We start from the raw sequence: 26,445 nt of genomic DNA on the forward strand, positions 1-26,445 counted from the left end.
CCCGAGCCTCACTCGGTCCTGTATGAGTAACAAGACCCAACTCTATGACGCTGATTTAACAAGGCTACCTCCCTGAGTTGCTCTGTGTACCCAGGGTGTGACAAGACACCCTCTCCCTACATTTTTACGTTGACTGGACTTAACTATCGGTGGCCCCAGACTGCATCGGGAGGGGCCCCTGCTCTTTACCATCAATGACGGACAGACCAAGTGCCTTGATAATACGGCTGGGGCCACTGGCGATGCTGTCCCGGTCACGTCCGAAGCCTCGGTTGACAGGCAAGTCAACACACTGATGCTACCAGGACACTGTGCATCATGTCCCAGTCCGTCTGCACCCACTGTACTACCCTGCCGTTTACTGACGAAGCTGGTCACGGGTTTCAAGGCCTCTCTATACCCTTGGCCAATCCCCAACAGGCGTCTTTAAGGTGATTATGCTTTCCCCCCAATACGACGGGAGTCTTCTACACCCACACCTCGGCAACGGAATATGCTGTCGTGTTGCTCCCTCTCTTAGTCAAGACACAGAAGGCAAACTACATCAAGAGGCTACACCTTTCATCGTTCTACGCCGGTGCTAACTTAAGGTAAAGGTTAACTGCTGACTGAGGTCCAAGGACATACCCGTCAGATCCATACCCAACATCATGTTGGCTGGAACAAGGTCACACCCTCCCACTACTCGTGAAATCAGACATTATCTTGCCAGATGTGTATAACATCAGATGTGTAGCACACTGTCTACTTATCACAGTATAGTCGGCCCAAGCTTCCTGACGAAGCAGTCGGAGCGAACCTTCAATATGCGTCATCACTGGTTCTTTTCCTTTCCTGTCTTGAAGGTCCGCAACATCCAGCTTAGCATGACTGTAGAAGAGTCAGTTATTGCACTGTCTGAAGGTATGGTCGTCAGACATTACTCCAAGGTCTTCAATTTCAACTCTTTATTCTGTAAAAAAAAAAAATAAAGTAAGGAATGAGATCCTAGTGTTGTTACCAGATACCCCTGTACAATGTTCTAGGTTTCTCATCTTGTCCTCCCATGATATGATGGTGTCTATGTCCGTCTGGTATGCTGTATAGTGCTTATAACTCCTAAACTCTCACCTTATTGGGATACATAAAACTTTGCCCCGCTGAAAAGGAGGCCGTTTTCAATGGCCCAGCAGAAGACTTTGTTCATGTCAAGATATACTGGAAGGAGCCACGTTTGCAACGTAGTGTTGTGATCTGTTTGTCAGAAAGTTGTTTATCCATCTTCCAACATTACCAGTTATTCTCACCTCACGCAGTTGGTTTTGCGAAGTCTGTATATCACATCACCATTCTATTTGTTTTCCAGTAACTCTATACAATATCATCGCAGTGGTCATGCAACTGAGAGGCAAGATCTTCCCTCTCTGAAACCAGTTGTCCTCCAGAGTCTTAGATCATTATCTGATTCCATGAAGTTGGTCAATTGTACATCTTTCTTGACAAGCTGTCCGTCAACACGCTGCGCCTCCAGCTAGAAAAGAATTCCTGCTTCTTGTAACCGCGGAGGGGGACCCATCCCGACCCAACCCTCTCTCACAACCCCTCATCAGCGGCAGAATGTATGCTGGGGCGGTTGCGTAACATCTGACCGCCTGACCCTACACCACCACACCAACCACCATCATCACCACCACTACCACTACAAGGGCGCCTGACCCTACACCACCACACCAACCATCATCACCACCACCACTACCACTACCAGGGGGCCTGACCCTACACCACCACACCAACCACTATCGCCACCACCAGGGAGACTGACCCTACACCACACCAACCTCCACCACTACCAGTACCTGACCGACTGACCTTATATCACACCCACCAATACTAGTACAAGTATCGGTACCAGGGAGCTGACCGACTGACCCTACACTCACCAGGTAGCGTTCTGAACCTCTGTAGCATACTACGTGTAGTGTTGCAAGCCGCAATACCCACACACCAACACAACCACCCCAAACACTTTCTCTCCGACCTTCATTGCTTTTTCTTCCTACCAGCACCTTGCGCAAATGGAATGCTGCCTCATTATTTTTTTTTCCAGGAAGGCGTGATGCAAGTGGGGCTGCTGAGACGCGTTCGGTTTAAATGCCATGCAGGAATTTAGGGAGGGGTATTGATGGAGTCGCTAAGAGCGAAGTGTCTCACTAAACCATACTGGTGCCAGCACCAATCATCTTGTCATCGGTCATACAGAAACTGTGAACCAAAAGGATTGATATCTTCATCAAATAGACGATTGTCCTCATACAACTACAACGGCATTCGATGATGAACTGACAAACTAAATGAAGGCTTTATTGACTGGCGAGTAAATACATACACATAAAAATATACGTACGTTCATACCTTCACACATCGTAGGGGTGGAAAAGCGTTTAGCAGAGCATAGATATGATTCAAGAACTCATAGAACATCAAACTCACTGGTACTACACATGGAAAAATATGAACATCTACCAAACTGGAGAAGAGTGTTGGTGTTACACAGATGAACGGATAACATGAGGAGAACCTTTGACGCTACGTACATAAACATAAGTAAGGCGAGTAGCCGTAGACAAGGATTTGTGCGTTTGGCAAAGGCAGCCAGCGGATTGGTGGTTAAGGCACAAAGGAGGCGGAGCTACGATTGGAAAGCAGTCGACCAGGAGGAAGAGTTTGGAGACGATAGGAAAGATGATCTACCTTTGGTGTATATAATGTCAATTGTAGTCAATTCTCTGAAGAACACCCTGTGGGTTGCAACGTTAGAGCATCAAAACAGTTCCTCCCCATATCTGAGTCTTCATCCACTACCTATATATATATATATATATATATATATATATGGAGAAAACGAGATTGCAGGAAATATAAGTACCGAGTGTGTCTATCACGTTTGATGAATACCCCACTAAGTTCCCTTTCAACTCACGAGCGCTGATCCTTTAAGCATTGCACCTTACTACATCTTTCATTAATCAGGTCATAAATTCTCTTAAATGTTCCATCTCTAACTGAGCAAATAACCCTTTTTTTTTTTACGTTGGAGGTTCCGGTCACAGGACAAAAGCCTAACTCAAATCAGGGTTAAACTCTATGGCAGAATCTAAGCCCTTCATTTTCAAAGGATAAAACTTCAAAACACTGCCTGCAGCAGCTAACGCTACTCGTATGTTGCCTCTGGGGAAAAAGTGAATGACTCTGATTCAACTTCTATCTTTCTCATCACTTCAGCAGAAGGGAATCAACCACACAGACGGGATGAATCATACACAATGGAAGATGTATAATATATGCTGTTGATGAAATCCAAAAAAAAAATTTAAGCCGGAATACTGGGATTTAATCTGGCTCCACACCCCGCCTTCATCCTGGGTCCTGTTGACTACCCCCCCAAGCTCTCGACAACCATATCATTATTCCTGGTCACAACCAGCGATGATTCACTGGGGATAACGGTAGGACAGCGGGGCAAGACCGGGCTACTGGTGGACTAAACCTGGTGGTGCAAAGCTAGGGTAGCAGCGGAGGGCCAGGCTAGTGATGTGAGGTAGGCGAGTGGTGGAGGGACAGGCTAGTGATGTGAGGTAGGCGAGTGGTGGAGGGACAGGCTAGTGATGTGAGGTAGGCGAGTGGTGGAGGGACAGGCTAGTGATGTGAGGTAGGCGAGCAGCGGAGGGCCAAGCTTGTGATGTGAGGTAGGCTAGTGGTGGAGGGACAGGCTAGTGATGTGAGGTAGGCGAGTGGTGGAGGGACAGGCTAGTGATGTGAGGTAGGCGAGCAGCGGAGGGCCAAGCTTGTGATGTGAGGTAGGCTAGTGGTGGAGGGACAGGCTAGTGATGTGAGGTAGGCGAGTGGTGGAGGGACAGGCTAGTGATGGGAGAGAGACACAAGATAGTGATGAAGGGACAAGCTAGCACTGGAGGGCCGGGCAACTGGGTCTCCACTGGTCGTTTCCCGTCCGGCACACGACAACAAGATGTTAACGTTTGAGAGAGAGAGAGAGAGAGAGAGAGAGAGAGAGAGAGAGAGAGAGAGAGAGAGAGAGAGAGAGAGAGAGAGAGAGAGAGCACTATCTACATCAAGAGCAAGTCTTCCTATGGTAGTAGACCGTCTTTTCACTGATTCCCTGGCCACACTAACCTTTCAGACCCGCACTTTCATGTTCCAAATTAGCCACACGCAACCTTAGGGGATTTTTTTTCTTTCCCTCTCTAAGTTGATCTTTCCCGACACTGTCTCTTAACCAGGGCATAAGATCACAGTACACACATTCCTACGTGACGACAACCAGACAGACAGACTGCGAGTTACCGTTATACATACATAGACAGTAGAAAATCATATTCGTGTTTCTAAACTGGTTTGGATCACAGAGCCAGTCCGGTGTCCAGTTCTGCCCACCTGTTACTGGTAATAACAGATAATAACAACCTTCCCCCCCCCTTTTTTTTTCTCCCCCTACCCAACCTCACTCTGTCATGACTCGTGGGTAAAGTCAATACCAGGCCAAGAATCTTGCCATTCACACGGTCGCTAGTGTGGTCCAAACCACCACACACACCACTGCCACACCTCACCCAACCCTTGCCCAGCCATCGCAGAGGGTTCTTCTCTTCTTGACCCTGCCTGAGGTAATATATATATATATATATATATATATATATATATATATATATATATATATATATATATATATATGGCAACCGAATTAATATGAGCAGTTACACACCCCAATTAAGGCCGTTTCGGATTCTCTCTCTCTCTCTCTCTCTCTCTCTCTCTCTCTCTCTCTCTCTCTCTCTCTCTCTATATATATATATATATATATATATATATATATATATCAAATTTGATTACCATTTTCCGCGTTAGCGAGGTAACGCCAGGCACACAAGAAGAAAGGCCGCATTCGTTCATCTTCATCAATGCCTGTATACAGTACAATAGATACGTACAATGCCTGTATAAAGTAAACTGGGTATACAATGGTTATATACGGTAAACTGGGTATACTAGCAGAACATATCGAATATACCATGAAAATCAAGCGTATAAATGGTCACTTTGAACGAGTTCCAAATGAACAACATGACGTACCACAGCCAGTGAGTTACGACGAACGTAAGGCCACCAAGTTACGAAGAAAGACCGTCGTGCCAAGTGAGCCACGTACGGTGAGTTGAAGGGCGAGTGAGTCATGGAGAATGAGTGACAGGGCGAGTGAGTGACAGGGCGAGTGAGTGACGGAGTTAAGTCAATTACGGTGAGTGAGTTGACCACCGAGTTCTGGACGGACAAGGCGGCGGTGGCCCGACGGCCCAACTACTGTGGGACAATCCAATTTAAGGGGGGGGGGGGGGGGGGGTAAAGGAGGAGGGGGGAAGGGGGTGGTCAGGCGCCGTGATTGTTAAAGGCCACTGACCCGCCCTTGCTGACCACCGTGACGTCACCTGGAGAGAGAGAGAGAGAGAGAGAGAGAGAGAGAGAGAGAGAGAGAGAGAGAGAGAGACCCTTCTCATCCTTTTACATAACACTGACCATGTCCCCCCTCACGTACACCTACAGTCTTCCTACTAAAAGGTTTTATTTAGTGTTTTCCATCCACGCGAAACACCACGGGACGCCCACCCTCTTTTGACCTACCCTGACCCGCTCCTTATACCATAACCTCTGAGTTCTCTGGCCATCAGACCTACGGGCCGTACCTTCGTCCTCGAGGGGTAGTAACATCGTACTCGAGGGTCGCACCTTCGTGCTCAAGGATCGTTCTGTAGGGCTGAAGGGGTTATTAAGTCGTGCCCAAGGGTCGACACGTGCATTGGCATATATGCCAACGTCATATGAACGTATACACATACCCCTGCCTGGCAATGCCACTGGTGTCAACATCACAGAAGGAAGCACAACACTACTGCAATACAAAGAGGAAGAGAGAAAGAGTACCCGCTTGGAAGACCCTCTCTCGTCATCGCTCTACCTCTCTCGTCCACAAGTCGTCCGTGTGCAGGTTATCGCCATCGATAACACCACAGCTATTCCGGTACCTCTACTGGAGGTACTCACAAACATGTGGAATCTGCCTCTTCAAGTGTTCTGGGGTTCTGTTGTCCACTGGGGCCCATGATTCTGATCTTCCCATCCTGAATGTCATCGCCTCATTCTTTACTGAGCGAAGGGGGTTCCCGAGGGGTGTTCATTAATCTCCATGAGTTCGAAGACTTGACTCCTTCAGTGCGACTCGGGAAGACTGACTCACCAACTCCATGAGTACTAAGACGAAAATTATCGTCCTCACGGGTAACGTCGTCCTACAGAATACAAAGAGCTTCTTCAATCGTTGTCCTCAGTGTGGTTCAATCAACATACTCCCGAGCTAAAAGTCTTCGTATTGAAAAAGTTACGTAAGACGTTACTGACAGTGTGGTCCCGCTAGAATATATGAGCGAAGATGACAGGCGTACTGGAGAGAAACGATGGTCGGTACGGGAGACCCGGTTGCGGTACGGTGGAGGTACTGCAGTTATGGCATGGCATGGCATGGCAGGGCAGGGCAGGGCAGGGTGGGCCGGAGGGTTAGCTGTGTGGTGTTGTGTTCTACATCTCCTCCCCTTACCGCCGTCCCACCACCACCACCACCCTCCAACAACTACACCCACAGCTGTGCAGTGTGAGGCTGACACACACACACGCACACACACACTCAGTACCGTAGTGGGACGAAACCCAACCTCCAACACCAGTCTGGTACAGAGTCAACATGAGACTCTTGCTGACCTGAACGTAAATATTCACCTCGCGATCACAAGGTTCCCCGTCAGGACGTCTTCGCCGAAGGAACTTCCATTCTAGTTTCCCTTCGCCACCGTCGGCAGCCACCGAGAAGTATGTACCGCGATGGAAGTCTTCTACTGTGTGCGTTTACTACGGCTTACTGATTTCGGTTTTGAAACCCCTTGTCTACTGCCCTCCCAGATTTGACCACAGGCATGTATCTGTATGTAGGTCTATGTATAGCACATCTGCTCAAACTCGTTGATCATACATATCTCGGCGAGACGTAAGTGAGTCTGTGTGCAACTTCAACTGTCTTTTGTCTTTCCACAGTCCTCTTACAAACAACAAACATTCAAAGACACACACACACACACACACGTACATAAACCACAACCACAAACTCTTAAAGCTAATGACGGGGTTGTGTCGAGGCTGACAACTTGACCGCCGGGGCCGAGTATTGCAGCAAATGTCAACCCTTGACACGGAGATTTGACTGCCCCGGCCGAGTGTACGAGAGGCTGCTGAGACAAACTTGACCGTCGGAGTAAAGTGCACCACAGGTTGTCAACCCCTGACATGATGGAGAGGAAGATTTTTTCCTACAGGCTGTTGTGCGGGAGGGAGTGGCGTGTGTGGAGGGTGGTGCCGGCAACCTCTGCTTTACTATCTGGTCTCTATCAAACTTCTCCTCTACTATCCTGTCTCTACTAAACTTCTACTCTACTATCCTGTCTCCACTAAACTTCTACTCTACTATCCTGTCTCTATTATACCTCTACTCTACTATCCTGTCTCTACTATACCTCTGCTCTACTATCCTGTCTCTACCAGATAAGAGATTACGTCCTCAGCAGACCGCCACTGGTACCGTAATCCAGTAATATAGCCTCATCGTGGACCATACCGTCCCCTTGTTCATCTGTCCCTTCCCCACGTCGTCCCGTCTATTCGACCTGCCATGCCGAAAGAAGTGGGTTCTGACGTCCTGCCGCTGAGAGAGAGAGAGAGAGAGAGAGAGAGAGAGAGAGAGAGAGAGAGAGAGAGAGAGAGAGAGAGAGAGAGAGAGAGAGAGAGAGAGAGAAACAAGAGCGTAATGTAACACGGCGGCGGCCTGCCGCTAGCTTTCTTCGTACCCATCATCTTGTTCACCGTATTTGTAGGTGTGGAGCGGCGGCATTAATGCTGGGGGGTCGGGCAACACGTGATCAGGGCACGCTAGGTGCAGGTGTCTAAGGTGTGGCACACACACGGGTACACCACGTGGTGTGCTGGGGAGGCCGAGGGGCCACCCACACCAGGTGCAGGTGTCTGAGATGCAGGAGCCGTGGTGGTAACAGACAGGAGGCGGGTAAGGGGAGAGGAGACCATGATTCCCCCCCCACCAGGAGTCACGAGGTTGTCCTCCACACCAGGCAGGGTCGGCCACCTGGCCCACAGGCGCCTCACCTGGTCTGCCACAGCCTCTGCCAGCCTGCTGCATCCCTCGCCTCAAGACCAAACCATAAACCACACCTTCCCACACCACCACCCACACCTTCCCACACCACCACCCACACCTTCCTACACCACCACCCACACCTTGAACCCACAACACCACTCACACCTTGAACCCACAACACCACACACACCTTCCTACAACACCAACCATATCACCTTACAACACCATCCACACCTTGAACCCTCGCCATCCAAGCGCCACACTCGACAAACAGGTCTCCCCTGCAAAGCTCTTCGCAGACACAAACTGTCAACAGGAATGATGGGATCTATCGAGAACCCTCTACAGATAAGGACTGTCAACAACTCTAAGGCTATGGCTTGTCAACAACTCTAAGGCTACGGCCTCTCAACACCCATGGCCACCCGTATCACGGAAGGGTCACCCACACACATTCTAGTGTGACCTAAAATCTTTAATCAAATGAGATAAGCTGCAAGCTTTCCTAGGTCAAAGTTCGTGAGATCTCCATAGCTTAAGCTTTGCTAAGTCGTGGTTCGCAAGACCTGCACCACTTACCTCAGCTGGGTTTGTGCTTCGTGAAGCCTCCAAAGCTCAAGCTTTCCTATGATGAGGTTCGTGAACTCGTCAGTGATTAAGCTTATCGTGCAGTTCCAAGGAAATCAACGAGTTACCAAAAAACAGTAATCTTGGGCCTTTATCAGCGTGACTCAAGATAACGCCCTGGTTCTAACACAACCATCTACTGTTCACAACACTCCGTGTGTGTACCAGTATAAATATACATCATGGGACGGTATATGTGTGCAGGGATGTGCATAGTGTGTGTCCATGTATACCACTACTACTACTACTACCACTAACAATAATAATAATAATTATAATAATAATAATAATAATAATAATAATAATAATAATAATAATAATAAACGGTTAACTGAACGGAAATTCAAAGGATGAAAAAAAAAGCAATAAAGCCAGTGAGGTTACAACAAGGGTAGGGAGGCGTCAAACACGACCCTGACACACACACACACACACACGACACACACACACACACACACACACACACATGGACTTAATGGTATCCATGGTGACTGCAACTTAGCCATACGTACTACGTGTCCTTGTTTTATGTACGGGTATGTTTGTATGCATCATACGTACGTGAGCGGTGTACTGAATCACCTGATTATAATATTGGGAGTTCTATATTTGTACGGTTTGAGGAAGGTCTTCACTCGTGGGTCCGTGTGTGTGTGTGTGTGTGTGTGTGTGTGTGTGTGTGTGTGTGTGAGTGTGTTAAATGTCCATTTTCTCCACATGTGTGCCATCATTACACTCGGCCATGTACGTCAGGACATTGGAATTCATGTGTTCAGAACCTGATGTGTTCCTACAATTGAATCCCCGAGCAGCGTGCTGCTTCTGTTGCTGCAGACACCAGCGAAAGGATGGCTTAAGCGCACGTCCATTTGCCGCTTGGGACCAGATGAGGTTCGCTGGGGCAGAAAATCTACAGACTCGGACCAAATCTGCAGAGACCATCACGACAATTTTGTTATGTAGGTCAACCCCTGGCTAGTGCCAGCTGCCCTACCACGCCCTCCTTATCTCCAGTGATAAAGCATTGGATTGTAACCCACATTATAGATGACTCGACCCCTATTGGTTAGGAGGGTACGGCCCTTGAGCACGACCGCACGATGATTTGGGTACCAGGGGTACAACCATCTTCAAGCACGACTTAACGACACCTCGAGCACGATGGTACGACCCTTGGACAGGATGGGTCGGGCCAGTGAAATAATAGCTAGAGGGTCGTACTCGAAGGGTCGTACCGTCGTGCTCGCGAGGACCAGAGAGAGCGACCATGTTGACGACAGGTGGTGTCGTGTTCAAGCTGGGTTCTTCCCCGTCTAAGCTTTCAAAAGCTGGCCACAGCCTGGCGACCCTCACACAAAACAGGTTTCCCCCAGGGGGAAAAAAAAAAAAATCACCAACTTGACTGTTTTTCTTGACAATGCGTCTGTCATTCGCCCACATCACGTAGCGATCATTAATCATACGGGGGGTTAATAGCTCTGTATCATACGGTCATCAACCACACCCCTTTCCTGGAGAGGACTACTTACAATCCCAGAGGCACACACTTTTCACCGACTCTATGAAATTGAGATGGTAATAACAATAACCAAAACTGTGAATTATCGGTAGTCAAAAGCTGGAAATACAGACAATACGTACAGTGAGACAAGAACATATACAAGATTAAGCATACGGTCCTTTACCAGATACAGTGGGAATATGTACATATTTCCCCTTTGGATAACACTAGATACAAACGGGGGTTCCAAAAGGCCAAATTTTGCATCCACTGCAGTTCCCGCGAGCTGTGGACTTAGCGAAGCACCAGTGCAGTGTAAACTCAGGGAAACCAGAGCCGGGTATACGCCAGATGTACTCTTGGCAAAATTACGTCATCCAGATCCAAATGGTTGGCCTGGCCAGATTTCACTAACAACTTTGACCTCAAAACAAGATCATTGCCGTGTGTGTGTGTGTGTGTGTGTGTGTGTGTGTGTGTGTGTGTGTCCACCCTCAGTTTTCCACGTTCGCATTTCATCCATTTTATAAGCAAGGATTCCAAAATGACTACGTTACTCAATCCTTCCAATCCCGCTCTTTAATCAAGATGTTCGAATGAACCTGTTCGTTCGGTGAATCTCTCACTATCCGGGTTGAAGCGCTTCGTCTGCTTCGGAGTACGAGACCTAGTCTACGGGAGAGTACAAGTGCTCTGGAGTGTGTTTGCCCCCCACCTAACTGGTCTCGACTCTGGTTCCCCCAGTGTCCAAGGACCTTAACATTCTCAACCTTCTTGACATGATACTTGCTTTGTTATGTTCACCGCAAGGTTCGGTACGAGTCCTCTGACACGACCAGTATGAGAGACTTCTACCCCCTCTGGCCAGAAGGTGAAGCCTCTTTGATTATCCTCCCGGCCATGGGGTGGCAATCTCTCTCAGCCGAGGAGTTTGAACCTCTCCTAGCCAAAGAGTTACGATCCCTTCCAGCTAAAGAGTTGGAACCCCTCCCAGCCAAAGAACTGCAACCTCTCCCAACCAAAGAATTGCAACCTCTCCTAGCCAAAGAGTTGGAACCCCTTCCAGACAAGGAATTGAAACCATTTCTGCCAGCCATTTCTGAAGCCATCAGGAGGGAGCCACTGTTGAGCATAACAATCCTGCCTTCGGACGGTCGTGCTCAAGCATCGAACCGTCGTCCCGGAAGGGACTAGAATGAAACTTGAATTGTCCCATTGAACCATCTAACCACCAGGTAGTTCTGTAATTCCCATAGTATCTTCAATGGACGGTCACTGCTAATGACTCATCCAAGTGTCCGGCAGTTTCAAAACTCATTTCAACTTGAAACTTCCCGATAAAAACCGGCCGAGGTGCCCTGTGTTGCAGCCCTGGCGGTGTCCACCTGAAAAACTGACCGGACCGGAGCAAGAGACTTGGGCCGCCATCGTCACGGGACTTTCCGGCAAGCGTCGGTTGCACATGTGTCTCTACCTCCTCCCTCCTCCTGCTGGCAGGGCCGGGTCGATATACTCACTCACTCACTCACACACACACAGTAGTGTACATGGCTACAAAAATCAATATCCAGTAGACAGCTGAAGCAACTTGGGCCTAAACCAACACGGCCCCAGTCTGGCCGGGCCAGCCGCCACACCTCCACCACTGCCGCTGGCTGGAGGCTGCAGTAGCCTCCACAGACACTGCCTAAGAATAATGACCTGCAGCTGCGGTTGCCCGGGAGACGACCCGCCGACGGTGGTGCAGGTGTGCTGGACAATGACTCACACACACACACACACACAGGTAGTATCCATCATCGCCGCCGGACTACTACTATCTAACACCTTGGGTACGACGACTTAAACCTTAGGGTAAGACGACTTAACACCTAGGGTACGATGATTTAACATTGGGTACAATAACTTATTACTCTGGGTACGACGACTTGACACCATAGGTATGGACGACTTAACACTTTGGGTACGACAACTTAACACTATGGGTACGACGACTCAACATCTTGGGTAAGATTTCAACTCTTGAGTACGATGACGTAACCCCGGGTAAGAATGAAATCATCGTACTCACGAGGCCAAGTAGCTAAACTCCACGATGTCAAATCCTCGAACTCGAGGTGCTGTCTCTGTACTCTAAAGCGTTACATCGTCGAACTCAGTGGATTACGTAAAATCGTTGCAGACAACGGGCAAGCAAACCAGTAATCAAAGAATTAAGTTTTCTCTACTCGAAAAGGTTAGCGATGAAGGAGTTACGTTCTAAATTGGGGCTAAAGTCATCTCTACTCAAAGGGTTGTTACTTTTTTGTTTCTGCCAGCCTGACTGTTAGTCAGGCTGGCAGAAACAAAAGTCCCAAGTGCACTTTCATGTGTTTATCACATAGTCAGGGGAGGATACGAGGATGTGTTCATCCCACGGAAGTACGTTTGTCGTGTTTTATTTTTTCCCAGTGCTTATCTGCATGTGCTAGATCACGCGCACCACTGTAACCTACTGCAGTATATATATACTGCCCAACCCTTACTAGCCTATCTGGCTCGTCAAAGGACTCCATCGCCTCGTTAGGAACATCTACTTCACATGCAGACATACAACAACATAATTCACATGCATGAAAATCCATACATTCATGATGAGATGGAAACAGTATCTGAAACCTAACTGTAAGACAGGCAAAGCTGCGTTCTACATCCCAAGATCAGTTTGAGACCTTTCATACCACGAACACATCGGTACATTTCATACCACGAACACAGAGGTACGTTTCATACCACGGACACAACGGTACGACCCTTGAACACGACACTACGATAGCCTGGTCTTTGACCCGACTCCTAAGGGTTTGGTCAAAAGTCATACAATCGTGCCCTGGGGTACTCTTCAGGTGGGTGTTCTACCCACACAGCCCGGGCAGCACCCAAGCTTATTAGGCTGGGTCGTTGGTCGACTAACCTGTTGGAAGCCGCAGCCCGCAGGCTGCTAAGGATGATACGAAACTGCGACTCGTGGTCAAAATCAGATGTAAAGATGGAGAAGATGTGGGGTTCAAGTACAGCTTTCCTTTGGGGGTGGTACCACCACGCTCAAGGGTCGTTTGGTCGTGCTCAACAACCACACCAGTCATACGATCAAGAGGTCGAGCATCCAAGCAAGAGAGGACACTTTCTTTAACACTCTACAGTAAAACTGGAAGCAAAACGGTAAATAATTAATTAAACACAATTTGGGAAACTTTAAAGATTCCAAATATTATCTTTTTTCCCCTCCTCCTCCTCCTCAGTGATCTGGATGGCTGGAGGCCGACTCTACCTACGGTGTCGGTCGTTCACACTCAAAAACTTGCTGGCGAGGACATTATCAGGCGACCCACCCAAGCTGGTGTCTGCACTCATGACGTCCCCACACAAACAATTACCAGATGTTTATATTAACCAGAGAAGGTTCAGAGATGACAGCAGGATGCAATTACCAGGGACTCATACAATTCCAAGGCTGCACTACAATAAGTAGCAGGGACTGGTTGGACTCATCCTGAAGCATGAAGTTCGTTGACAAGACTGCGCTCTCTTTCGTCACCTGACGATGGTACATCCTTGCCAAAGGTGACTTTTCACCTAAGGTATAAACTAAATATGTACACACACACACACACACACATATATATGTGTGTGTGTATGTGTGTGTGTGTGTGTGTGTGTGTGTGTGTGTGTGTGTAAACAATTTTACGACTGCGCGCCTGAGAGATGAACCCAAGCTGTCGAGAACAGCAGGTCCGCATGCTGTTCTCGGTAGCCTGGGTTCAACATCTGGACGCACGCGCAGTCGTAAAACTGTGTACAATGATTTACATGTGAACTATACATGTTCTCATATATATATATATATATATATATATATATATATATATATATATATATATATATATATATATATATATATGTAACGCAGATTACGTACCCTTATTGCACAATGTAAATAATTTCCTTTCCGTTCGCGGTCTACAAAGAATAGCCTTCATGTTCTGAACCTTCCCCAGCAGTTAAGATTCTTAACGCTGTCACTATAGGCTCCGTAAGATCTTTGCACATATCATACTTCACAATTTCACACACGTGGAACTGCTTTTTGGCTTTACCTTTCGTAAACCATGCTGGTATGGGTCATGCGAAATATGTTATTCCACGAAGTCAGCCAACTTGTCTTTCGAAAGAGAGAAAAAAATTATCATGTCAGTGGTACTGGCGAGTATTATTATCTTTTTTTTTTTTTTAAACTTCCTCAGTTTCCCCTTTCATGGGGTTGGGTCGATTCAAACGTCTCAAACTAACTAGGATCCATGCTACAGTTCAGGCTATCTTTCTAGGGGATGTTTAGTACACATGGTAATGGTGTTTTGCGTTTCTTATAAGAGACCAGAGTTCCAATGGTGTGATCCTGGGGTGGCGTGCATGGGTAAGCTGAAGGGCTCTCTCTCTCTCTCTCAGTCCTGTGACCTAGCGAAGCAATCGAGCTACATGTAGCATTTGTGTTCTCTAGGATGTGGTCACTTGTCTTCCAGTTGAAAATTAGGTCAACGAAGATTGACTCATACTACTTCTCTGTCTTATTAGTCATCTCCTGTTATTATCCGTGTATGTATGTCTTTTCCTGTCTTCATTGGACAGCAGTACTTAGTCTCTATCTGAATTTTGCATGAGAGATATTTGATTTCTTCTCAGTCCCACTTATTAAGCTCCTAAGCTTCATGTGATCTAGAGTTCATGGTCAGTTTTTCACGTGGCTTGCTCTCATTTGCTAGGTGACCTGTGGCCTTTCCCCAAGGTTTTCAATTCCTTTTCTGGCCTCTTATATATAGAGGGAGTGTCTTTCTCGTTGTAATCCAGGCCTTCAACAGCCGTGAACCAGGACTGTTCAACATCTTACCTGCAGTCATTACAAGCCCTGACAAGCATTTACAAAGTGTACCAGACCATCCAGGCTCTTGGGGCTTAGTGGGCCTAAGGGCTTCGGCTTTCAACAGCTTTATTGACTGACCAACGACCCAACCCAATCGTCTGAGCTCAGCCCGGGATGTGGGGGGTAAAACACTCTCGAAGACTACAAGAGGTATTAATGTACCACCTTTCTTGTGGAAGTACACTGAATAGCATTTCAAGCTGTCTTGAATTTCAAACTTTCGTGCCGGGAGCTCGTATATTTTTGCATATCGGGATATCTTTTATGTTATGTTCCACGGTATTTTTGAATATTTGATCACTTTTCCAGTCCAATCTCTTTTCCTTTACCCTTCGTGGATCATCGCGTATATTTCTCTTCGTTCTAAGCCATAAATATTCAGTTCTTTCTGCGGCCGTTCAAATGTTCTAATCTATCAATTCTGCTCTTGAAATGTTTCTCTATTCTAATTTGGTTAGTTCTATTCATTTGGTTGATGACCGTACGACAAAGCAGTATTCAGTTTTGTTTCTAGTGTCTACATTAAACACTTTCATCAATAGTTTTCTGTCTGATTATGAGAGGTCTCAATACAATACCAGTCATTACCAGGATCAATAGAGCTGCCTTCCCAACCTGTTCTCCGAATCCTAACTTCTCATTCATGGTAACACCCAGATCTTTGACATTTGCTTCACGTCTCCGTTGAGCCTTTATACGGGTGTCATCAATGTAAGATTCACTGTTCCTTAACATACTTGACGAAGTCTGGCTTGTTTAGTTCCAACAGGTTCACTTCCGCCATCATTCAGACTGCTTCACTTTTTGGTCAACTTCTGACCCAATCATTTTACTTTTCTTTTCCTTTGACGTTTTCAGTAAAGCATTTAGTTGTGCTTTCTGAACCTTACTGCCAATGTCTGATATCATTATTATAGAAAGAACTAAGCCTGGAACGTCAGCCATGTTTCCACTGTAATTACTAGTATTCCAAACTTTCTTAAAAACTCTTTGACTCCCTTTTCTATGTTACTCTTAATGTTTTGTTATGACACTTTTTGGTAAAAATTCCATGATTTACTTTCTCAAATGCCTCAGCAAATTCAAGGAACTCAGTGTCCATTCCCTTTCTTTACATGAAACATTCATAGATTTCTCTATTCATTGCAGTGAGCTTATTATTGGGAGGGTGTTCTTTCTCCAGGTACAAATCCACGTTGGCCTTCGTTTATGCAGTTGTCCTTAATCATATGTTCTAATGTGTGTCTTTCTGTCACTCCTCCCAAGAAGGATAGAGACTGCAAGAACTGTGATGCACTGTGGACCACTACCTGAGAAACAGCAGAAAACTACATTCAACCCTTGGTCTTAATAAAGTTGCCTTTAATTAGACTGGTAAAAAACATGACCAGTATATATATATATATATATATATATATATATATATATATATATATATATATATATATATATATATATATATATATATTCTTTCTTTCATACTATTCGCCATTTCCTGCATTAGCGAGGTAGCGTTAAGAACAGAGGACTGGGCCTTTGAGGGAATATCCTCACCTGGCCCCCTTCTCTGTTACTTCTTTTGGAAAATAAAAAAAAAAAAAATTGAGAGGGGAGGATTTCCAATCCCCGCTCCCTTCCCTTTCAGTCGCCTCTACGACACGCAGGGAATACGTGGGAAGTATTCTTTCTCACCTATCCCCTATATATATATATATATATATATATATATATATATATATATATATATATATATATATATATATATATAATCAACGGAATTTTGTAAGAAATAAGTACAAGATATATTTTGTGATTGCGATTCTGAAGGATCTAAAAACAGAATATCTAGCTTCACGTCTTGTATGTACCATGAGATAAACAGCACATCAGTCTTTTCGAAAGCCTAAAAGTATATGAAGGGGACAACAACAACAACAACAACAAAAAAATAATCAACCCCTGAAGACAAAACCTTCACTGAAAGAAAATTCTTTGATGCAAAATATGATCACCTGATTATCAGAAAATTTCATGGAAATCAACCACATAGTGTGGGAGAAAATGGTACTTACACATATTGTTGACTCTGGCTACTTCTACCAAGCCGCTAAAAAAAGTTTTACCATTCGTATGACACTTACATGAAACAAATGAAGGATGGGGTTAAATCTTACATTAGCCTGACGCAGCTCTTCCAAGGAGCTCTAACCTAACCACCACATGTATTCCAACAAAGAAAGAGTCCAAATGTACGCAAGTAAATCCCGTGAAATTAGGTCGTACATACAGATATCGATTCCATTATAATCACGTACATATATATATATATATATATATATATATATATATATATATATATATATATATATATATATCTGTTTCCCATTTTAGAAAGTTAATACAAGGAGGGGAGGATTTCCGGCCCCCCGCTCCCGTCCCCTCTAGTCGCTTTCTACGACACGCGAGGAATACGTGGGAAGTATTCTTTCACCCCTATCCCCAGGGATAATATACATATATATATACATATACACACACACACACATACACACACATACGCACATACCCACACACACACACACATACATATATATACATATGAAAAATGTAAGAAACAATTTAGAAACAAACTTTTAGCTTGAAATGAATGAAAAAAATGAATGTCACATAATGGTTCAACCTCTGGCTATGGAAAAGGAAATGTACAATTTATTCACACAAACGTGTGATCGAGTAAGTAACGTAAGGGTAAGAGAGATGTGTGGAAATAAAAAGAGCGTGGTTGAGAGAGCAGAAGAGGGTGTTTTGAAATGGTTTGGGCACATGGAGAGAATGAGTGAGGAAAGATTGACCAAGAGGATATATGTGTCGGAGGTGGAGGGAACGAGGAGAAGAGGGAGACCAAATTGGAGGTGGAAAGATGGAGTGAAAAAGATTTTGTGTGATCGGGGCCTGAACATGCAGGAGGGTGTAAGGAGGGCAAGGAATAGAGTGAATTGGAGCGATGTGGTATACAGGGGTTGACGTGCTGTCAGTGGAGTGAATCAAGGCATGTGAGGCGTCTGGGGTGGACCATGGAAAGCTGTGTAGGTATGTATACACGTGTGTGGACATGTGTATGTACATGTGTATGGGGGGGGGTTGGTTGGGCCATTTCTTTCGTCTGTTTCCTTGCGCTACCTCGCAGACGCGGGAGACAGCGACAAAGTATAAAAAAAAAAAAAAAAAAAAAAAAAAAATATATATATATATATATATATATATATATATGGAATTACGTACAACGAATATATAGAATCGAAAATGTACATATGTATTTTCTACAATACTCATACATACATGTATTAATTTCCACCAGTAACTATCCTATTTCGGGGCCAGTTTGTCCACAATTTTCTTGACAACTACAAGGAAGTTTTCGCTTCTTGTGCATCCTAAACTCAATCTTGATAAATAAAGTTTCTATTAATATATATATATATATATATATATTTCAAGGACAATTTTAGTCTAACCCAATTATGTTTTCAAATTCTACGTAGCTTGTGTATAATATGCACCGAATCCACAAAAGAAGTATTTTTATTTAAAATCATATACTTCAAATTGAGATCCGTTTCATGAGACAACACACAGCTGTCATATCATAACCGTTCGTGGTGTACGCCCCATGTCTGTCATTCATACCTGATATGACTCATACAGACCGTCATGTCCTTAGGACAACCTTTTGTCATCGCTGTGCTAACAGGAGGCCGTTAATGGCACTTGCGTCAACCTGTCCTTAGCGATAATAATGTCACTCTTAAGTCAAGCACCACAAGAAGCCGTCTGTGGCACCATTTACAAACCTCAATCACTGGCACCATCTACAAACCTCCATCACTGGCACCAAGACACCCTTAATACAGCCCAACACATCTCTTTAAACACGCTTTGAACCATCCTGTCCGCTTTAGTACATTCATAATACCAATAAACAAATAAATATCTGTAAAGACCACGAGGCGGGGCCAGGATACGTCTGGTACTTCAAAAGCCAACGTGGATGAGGCCCCCCCCCAATCTCTCCACCCCCCCCTTTTTGGGCCTATGCTTCCTGGCAACAGAGAAGCCTCAGGACACTTGGCAACAGAAGCCCTGCACACATGAATCAACGAGAAGCCAGTAAACAAACCCACTACGAAGGCAGGAAGGAAGCAAGATGAAGCGATGTCTTCTTTCTTAAGTCTTCACAGCTTCACTTTACACACACAAGTCAGTTCAGCGTTATACTCAACACTGCAATCACAACATTTCCACAAACCACTTCATTTGTTCCCTGTGGTTCGAAATTAGTTTTCATGGGTCATCATATTACAGAATAAAAATTTCCAACAAATAACCTATTTTATAATTATCCTTTCCCTGCCAGAGTAAAGATATTGAATCAATTATTTCTAAATAACAAGTTCAATATATATTCTTGCCTTCACTTTGTCAGCATCAATATCTCGCACTATAAGGTGACTGATTATCCCTTTAAAACATATACAATATGTGGCCTCAAAAATACGATCGTTTATCTTGGTAACACTAATTAAACCATTAAGAAAGAAGTCTTCATGTTGAGTAACCTTTTTCTCGAATTCGTGTTCTGTTGGAGCAACACTCTAGTGGCTGCCCTTAGCTTACTTCACCAGCTGTACACCAGACACCTCCACCAACATCATCTACACCACACTGGATCACTGCTATATAAATAACTGGTCTAAAACGCTAACTCAGATTCTCACTAACCACGTCACAAGGCACTAGGTATCCCCCCTGGTTCACTTATCTACAATAAAACACAAACGGGTAGTAACACATAGTCAAACCTTCACGTCCTGCGGCGCCACATGGTACCCACGTTGTCGTACCGCCTTTCAGTTATTTACAACTTTATGTCCTTGAAGTACATCCTCTGTAACTTTTTAAGGGAAACAAATCAATACAAATAATCCGTATTTGTGTTAATATGGCACAAAGGTCTTTCCAAAAAAATATTAAATGTCAAAAGAGTTTTCCGTCTGGTAAAGTAATGATAACTAGCCTAGCTAATGTTGGCGTGTAAACTTACCACGTTCCCATATCGCGATACGCTAACGGCCTTTGTTTTGCTCACGAAAATGATCACAAACTTATCTCTTGTTGAAAATATTCAGCTATTAAAAACAATGAGTTCACAAATGAATCCACTGGCATAAAGAAATAAGTACAAATATATTACAAAATTCACATTAAGTAACCAAGATTCCCTAGAAAATCGATCTTCTAGCATGAGTTATACCCAATCAAGGAAATCACACTTAATATCATTATCTACACGTGCTTCATGCACATATGATGCGCTTGAACAAAGACGGTTGAGAAATGACTAATATCACGTTCGTATATGTTTGCCAGAGCAGGTAACACTGGCTGGTAAGGCTGTAGACGCTAACATTAGTTCTGACCAAGGCAGCGGGTTGAGACCAGGTCGTGTTGTCAGCCCAGCTGAGCCCCAGTACAGCAACACACTTTATGTCGTCCTGTCCAATTCTCTGTCTCAAGCTTTTCTGTACATTCGTCAAATTTTGAGGTTGAGTTTGCTGGCTGGGGGTGACATATATATATATATATATATATATATATATATATATATATATATATATATATATATATATATATTACAGAGTACTTTTGAGTACTTGAGTCAAGATTTTGCTAAAAGTCACATGTTGTTATGCGTGAGATGGAGAGACTATGTTTGTGGACTTAATGCCAACAGCCCACGTGTACGTACGTAGGTACCGCTAATGCCCTTTGATGTTGACGCGGCAGATAATTCTAAATATAATCTTAACCACGTGTAGATTAGGCAGAGAGATAAAGACCTGGGCCAAAGGTGTGACACTCAACAGCTACTGGTGTGTGTGTGTGTGTGTGTGTGTGGGCATACGATGAAATATTAGGCAGAGCTAACTCGTGAAGATCGATTTTGCTAAAAGGCTAGGACAGCAGGTAGGGAGGGATCAACGCAAGAAAACTCAGTAAAAAAAATAAAGTCGTGAGTTACGTCTGGATAGATGGAGGGGGTTATTTGAATCACTTCACGTGAGGGTCCATGGCCTCAAGGAGGAGTATAATATTAGTCATTAGGTTTTTCCGATAAATATTTTCTATCCCTGCAACCCCCTTTATATTTATGATACGAAAACAAAATTCAGGTTAAGTGTGTGTGTGTGTGTGTGTTCCCCCATATTCGATCGCCATTTCTCACGTTACCGTAGGTAGCTCCTGGAACAAACGAAGAAAGGCTGCAAAATTCCTATCCATAGCCAGGCTCCGCAAACCTTTCCATGGCTTACACCGACGTTTCATTCCAATGGCACGACCACCCCAGTATACCACATCGTTCCAACTCACTCTCTCCCGCACACACATTTCAGCGTTGAAATCCTGCATGTTCAGGCCCCGATCGCACAAAATATTTTTCGCTACTTCCATCTCTAAGTAGTCTCCCCTGTCTCTTTGCTTAAGTCGAGAGTTTGCCAAAATGCAAAATGCGACTAAAAGGGGTGTGGGAGGGGGGGCGGCTGGAAATCATCCCCTCTTGTTTTACTTTACCAAAAGAAGGAACAGAAAAGAGGGCCAAGTGAGGATTTTCCCTCAAAGGCTCAGTCATCCATTCTTGACGCTAACTTGATAACGCGAGAAATGGCGAATACTATATATATATATATATATATATATATATATATATATATATATATATATATATATATATATATATACTGCGAATGCCTGTTTATGTCTTATGGAGAGTGGGTGTTCTACACACGTGAGATTCTATCTTTACTTGTACTAGAATACAGTATCTTCAAACTGCATCTACATTCACAGCTTCCTCACTCAATAGTGTTCCAACCATCCACCAACCTCTTTCCATTAATCATTTCTTAACATACTTCCTACCATGTCCCCAGTTTGGTTTCTTGTTCAATCCTCTCGTCGATCGATTGTGTACGTGTGCGTTCTCAATTATTTGTAGAGTTCGACGACAGAGTCTGGCACCCTAACCACGGCCAGATATATATACCAATGCTTTTATATTGTTCATCTTAGGTGAGGGAACAGAAATTGTACAAAAGAAAGGAACGAGATACGTCAAGAATGGTGTGAGAAATATAGGGCACGACAGCCATAAGGGGACAAAGAAGACCTTGACCTTCCGACGCTAAAACAGAGAATTATTAAGGGAGGCGTGATGAAACCCTTTAAAACTAGCGAGTGCGGATGATGCAGGCAAGACTTCACAACGGACGGTACAAATGCAGCGCTGTAGGCGCACGATAATGATAATAACGATGATAATAATGATAATAATATTGATAATAATAAAATAATAATCATCATTATTTTCTAGTGATATAATAAAAACAATAAATACTACTACTACTACTACTATTGACTAATAATAATAATAATAATAATAATAATAAAAATAAAAGAGGGAACAGAAAGCCTCAAACATAATCCTCTTCATTAACAAAGTTACGAGTGGAAAAAGATAAGTAAGAAGGAGACCACTATTGCTAACAAAGGGAATTTCAAAATCATAAAGGAAAATGAGGGTCACCCAAGGCATCACAAGATTCAGTCCATTTTGACACTTCCTACAGAGAGCATTTAGCAACAGCATGCAGCATGGTGTGATATCTGTTAAACATCGTCTTCAAAAAACATTCAGGGCAGTCGTAACCTCCAGTGAATTTCTCCAACAATATAAAGACGCAGATACCATTTCTAGAACATAGCATAATGTATATGCTTGAGTGCTCCCTAAAACAGACAAACCTAAGTCGAGTCAAACTAATCTTTAAGAAAAAGTACAATTCCTATGCCTCCAGACTACTCTAAACGTATTTATAATATTCTCTAAACCATTCTTACTTTACATCGGACATTAAATTGTAGCCCCACACTTAATTTGTAATTTGACATATTACCTAACTATTTTTAGTATAGACAACCATGGGCTATTCCAGGGTATATATATATATATATATATATATATATATATATATATATATATATATATATATATATATATATATATATATATATTACAATGACCTAGAGAAAGAATGTCATGATTTCACAGCTAAGGAAAATAACTATTGTTAAATCATGTTAGAATAAAAAGAAAATAAGTCCAACAATAAGATATGGGCACGACCGAAAGGACATGTTATATCCTCGGCCCAAATGTGGCAGGCAAGGTTGACGACAAGACGCCCCAAACAAGACCTGAAGGACAAGTGTCCTGCAGACCGGCTCAACCTGATGTTTGGGGGTAAAAAAAAAAAGAAAAAAAAAATCCTAGTCGTTCATATTGTACTTATGGTACACATTATAGCCTACGCTTCACCTTGTATGTCTCCTGCTACTGGAGTTAAAACACCTTGTGGCCTGGTTCCTGCCGGTGTGCTACTCTGTAGTGGCAGACATACACCTGCCAACCATGGCTGGTGTTACGCAACACATACGTGACAAGGAATATTTTACTCCAAAAAAAAAAAAAAAAAAAAAGGGAGAGCCCCTGTTTGAGAAGCAGCTTGTTTGTTTGTTTATCATCGTCACTGTCTCTCGAGCTTGATAACAAACTCACCAGTCCATTGGTATGGAGGACATCCCACAATCATTATTCAAATACAATCGCACCGACTTCCTTCCGTGAGAAACGGAGACGAGAATGGGCTATGGTTGGGGATGCACTAAGGAGCATGTGGAAGGAGAGGTCAGTGGCCTTGGACGCTACGGGAAGGAAATACTGGTAGACGATAAGCCAAGTGAGGCCAGCATGTTGCCACTACCACAGAAGGGTGTGCCTATGGGTCCAGTCTGCTTGAGAGGGCCAACTAAACCTTAATGATATGGTACCGATATATGAGGAGGATGAGTGAAGAGAGAGTGCCAAAGAGGATCCATGTGTCAGAAGTGCATGGAACAAGGGATCGGAGGAGAATGAGACGGATGGAGAGAAGGATGTTTCGGGGTATCGGGGCCCTATACGTTTAAAAGGGTGAAAGGCATTCATTGGACTGGATGAGTTGGAGTGATATATATATATATATATATATATATATATATATATATATATATATATATATATATATATATATATATATATATATATTCCTATGAATCCACGGGGAAAATGAAACGACGTTCCCAAGTGCACTTTCGTGTAATAATCACATCATCAGGAGAGACACAAGAGAGAAATATAAGTCAGTTGATATACAACGAAGAGACGTAGCCAGGAAACCATTTTTAACTCATCTTCCGTTAATGAGAATATACAACCAGAAAAATAATGTTAACTTCCTCTTCTTGCAAGCACAAACTGTCTGTGCTAGCGTGAGGTACGTTGCTTTATACTTGTTCCTGCGTCCGTGATGATCCAAGACGTATACGTTTAGGTCCCAAGTTGCTTAATGCTAGGCCACAGGTCCTACCGAGTTGGGGGATCTATGTATATATTCAGGTATCAGTCTCCACATATTTGGGCTCCACGTCCCTGACGACTGGCACACGCTACACACAGGACTTGTGTTACACTACCCTGAACCTCTCCTCCGGAGTCGAAGGTCAATAAAAAGAATGGCAGTAATAATGACACATGAGATGGACGCGGGTATAATGAAGTCTGATAAGATATGACCGTCTGATTCCTGCCCACATAACCTGGATACTGACGATAAGAGAGAGTGTTGCGATGTACTGAGGTTAACTTTTGGGACAGGAAGCCACTCTGTGCTTCCTGATACCATCCTTACTTCCTGCCATCCATCCCCCGGTCCTGATATCTGTCAAGCAATGCCATCACAGTTCTCTTAAATCAAACCTGCCTCAACACCGCACAAACATCATGCGGTACAGTGTCAAACTGAAAAGCGAGGTCAAAGAGTGTAAGTAGTCGATACAGATAAACATTTTGAATTCCAGAATGACCTGCTGATGAATCCAGGCAAAGTGAATATCATTTTGGCGCGTCAGTCCACCGTTGGCTGTACGCTTGCTGTTGTCGAAACCCTACACTTCAAAATTTGTAGAGACAACTGCAACAGACCTAGATAACCAGAATGTTTAAAATCACCTAATACAATAAACCTATATCAACTACTGTTAGCTACACAGAGATTGAAGTAGGTTCAACAACCAGTGATATGCCGCAATCTTAAAACTGATTTAGAGAGATGAAAACACATACCAGATACAGGGGTACAAAACTGGGAATATAGAAGGAGTAAAAAGGATGTGAATGTTTTGGAGGTCATTTCATAGAGCTACACAGACCACAATCCCAAGGTCCAAGCGAGGTGGTCTGGGGCCAAAATATCAGTCCATGAAAATATTGTATTTGTAGGTTAACTGTTGACTTGGGTTCACAGACATAGGGAGTCTTGTAGGATGTTGTGTGTCTTCTGTGCCGCCAGGACACACATACAACGTCAGGCTTAAAGGAAAATGAACTGTCTTGCTGGATAAGGTTGTTGTTTTGCTTGGGCTGCCAACACATACACCGTAACTCAAGACGGAACACCATCTGGCAACAGTCATGGTGCTGGCAGACGATCGTCCCACCGACATGATTATGTCTGTCATTTCCAGCCACTGACATATTTCTCACACAACGTTTCAAGCTCGGCTTCACTACCTTACATTTCCGAAGATCTTAATGAAGGTATTTGGTACTGTAAGAAGGGCGCCGTGTAAAGCGCACAGAACAATATCCACTGACAATAGTGAGGCATCACAAGTAAATTGAGTGCATAAGCAAGTTTTCAGCACAAAGTATGGACAGAAAAGTGGGTAAAATACTTATCTTCTGAGAGGTTAATTACCAACAAAGACACCATGTTCTGAATCATCGTATACATCACAGGACTGATTTCTTCGTCATAGTCTACCTGTACAGAATGTACATAATTCTGATAATATCATTTATCTATAAAATATAATGAGACGTAACAACTACTCACTGTCCTAACAAATCCAGCTGCTACAGAAGAAAACTTGTAAATGAAGACAAATAGTAGTCAGTTT

General features: G+C 44.0%; 1 protein-coding gene across 6 annotated transcripts in view; it reads right to left on the reverse strand.

The window, feature by feature from the left end:
* The window catches only part of LOC139746512 (uncharacterized), a 294,662-nt gene that overhangs the window by 237,790 nt on the left and 30,427 nt on the right, over positions 1-26,445 (reverse strand). For 4 of the 6 annotated variants that reach the window (XM_071657827.1, XM_071657825.1, XM_071657824.1 and 1 more), the window contains exon 1: positions 20,110-20,200. The exons of the other annotated variants lie outside the window; for them this stretch is intronic. The gene's annotated coding sequence lies outside the window, so the exon portion shown is untranslated. Of the gene's footprint in view, positions 1-20,109; positions 20,201-26,445 lie in introns of those variants that run through there. 6 annotated transcript variants of the gene reach the window in all.

Source organism: Panulirus ornatus, chromosome 65, assembly GCF_036320965.1.
Source record: "Panulirus ornatus isolate Po-2019 chromosome 65, ASM3632096v1, whole genome shotgun sequence".
Taxonomy (NCBI): Eukaryota; Metazoa; Arthropoda; class Malacostraca; order Decapoda; family Palinuridae; genus Panulirus; species Panulirus ornatus.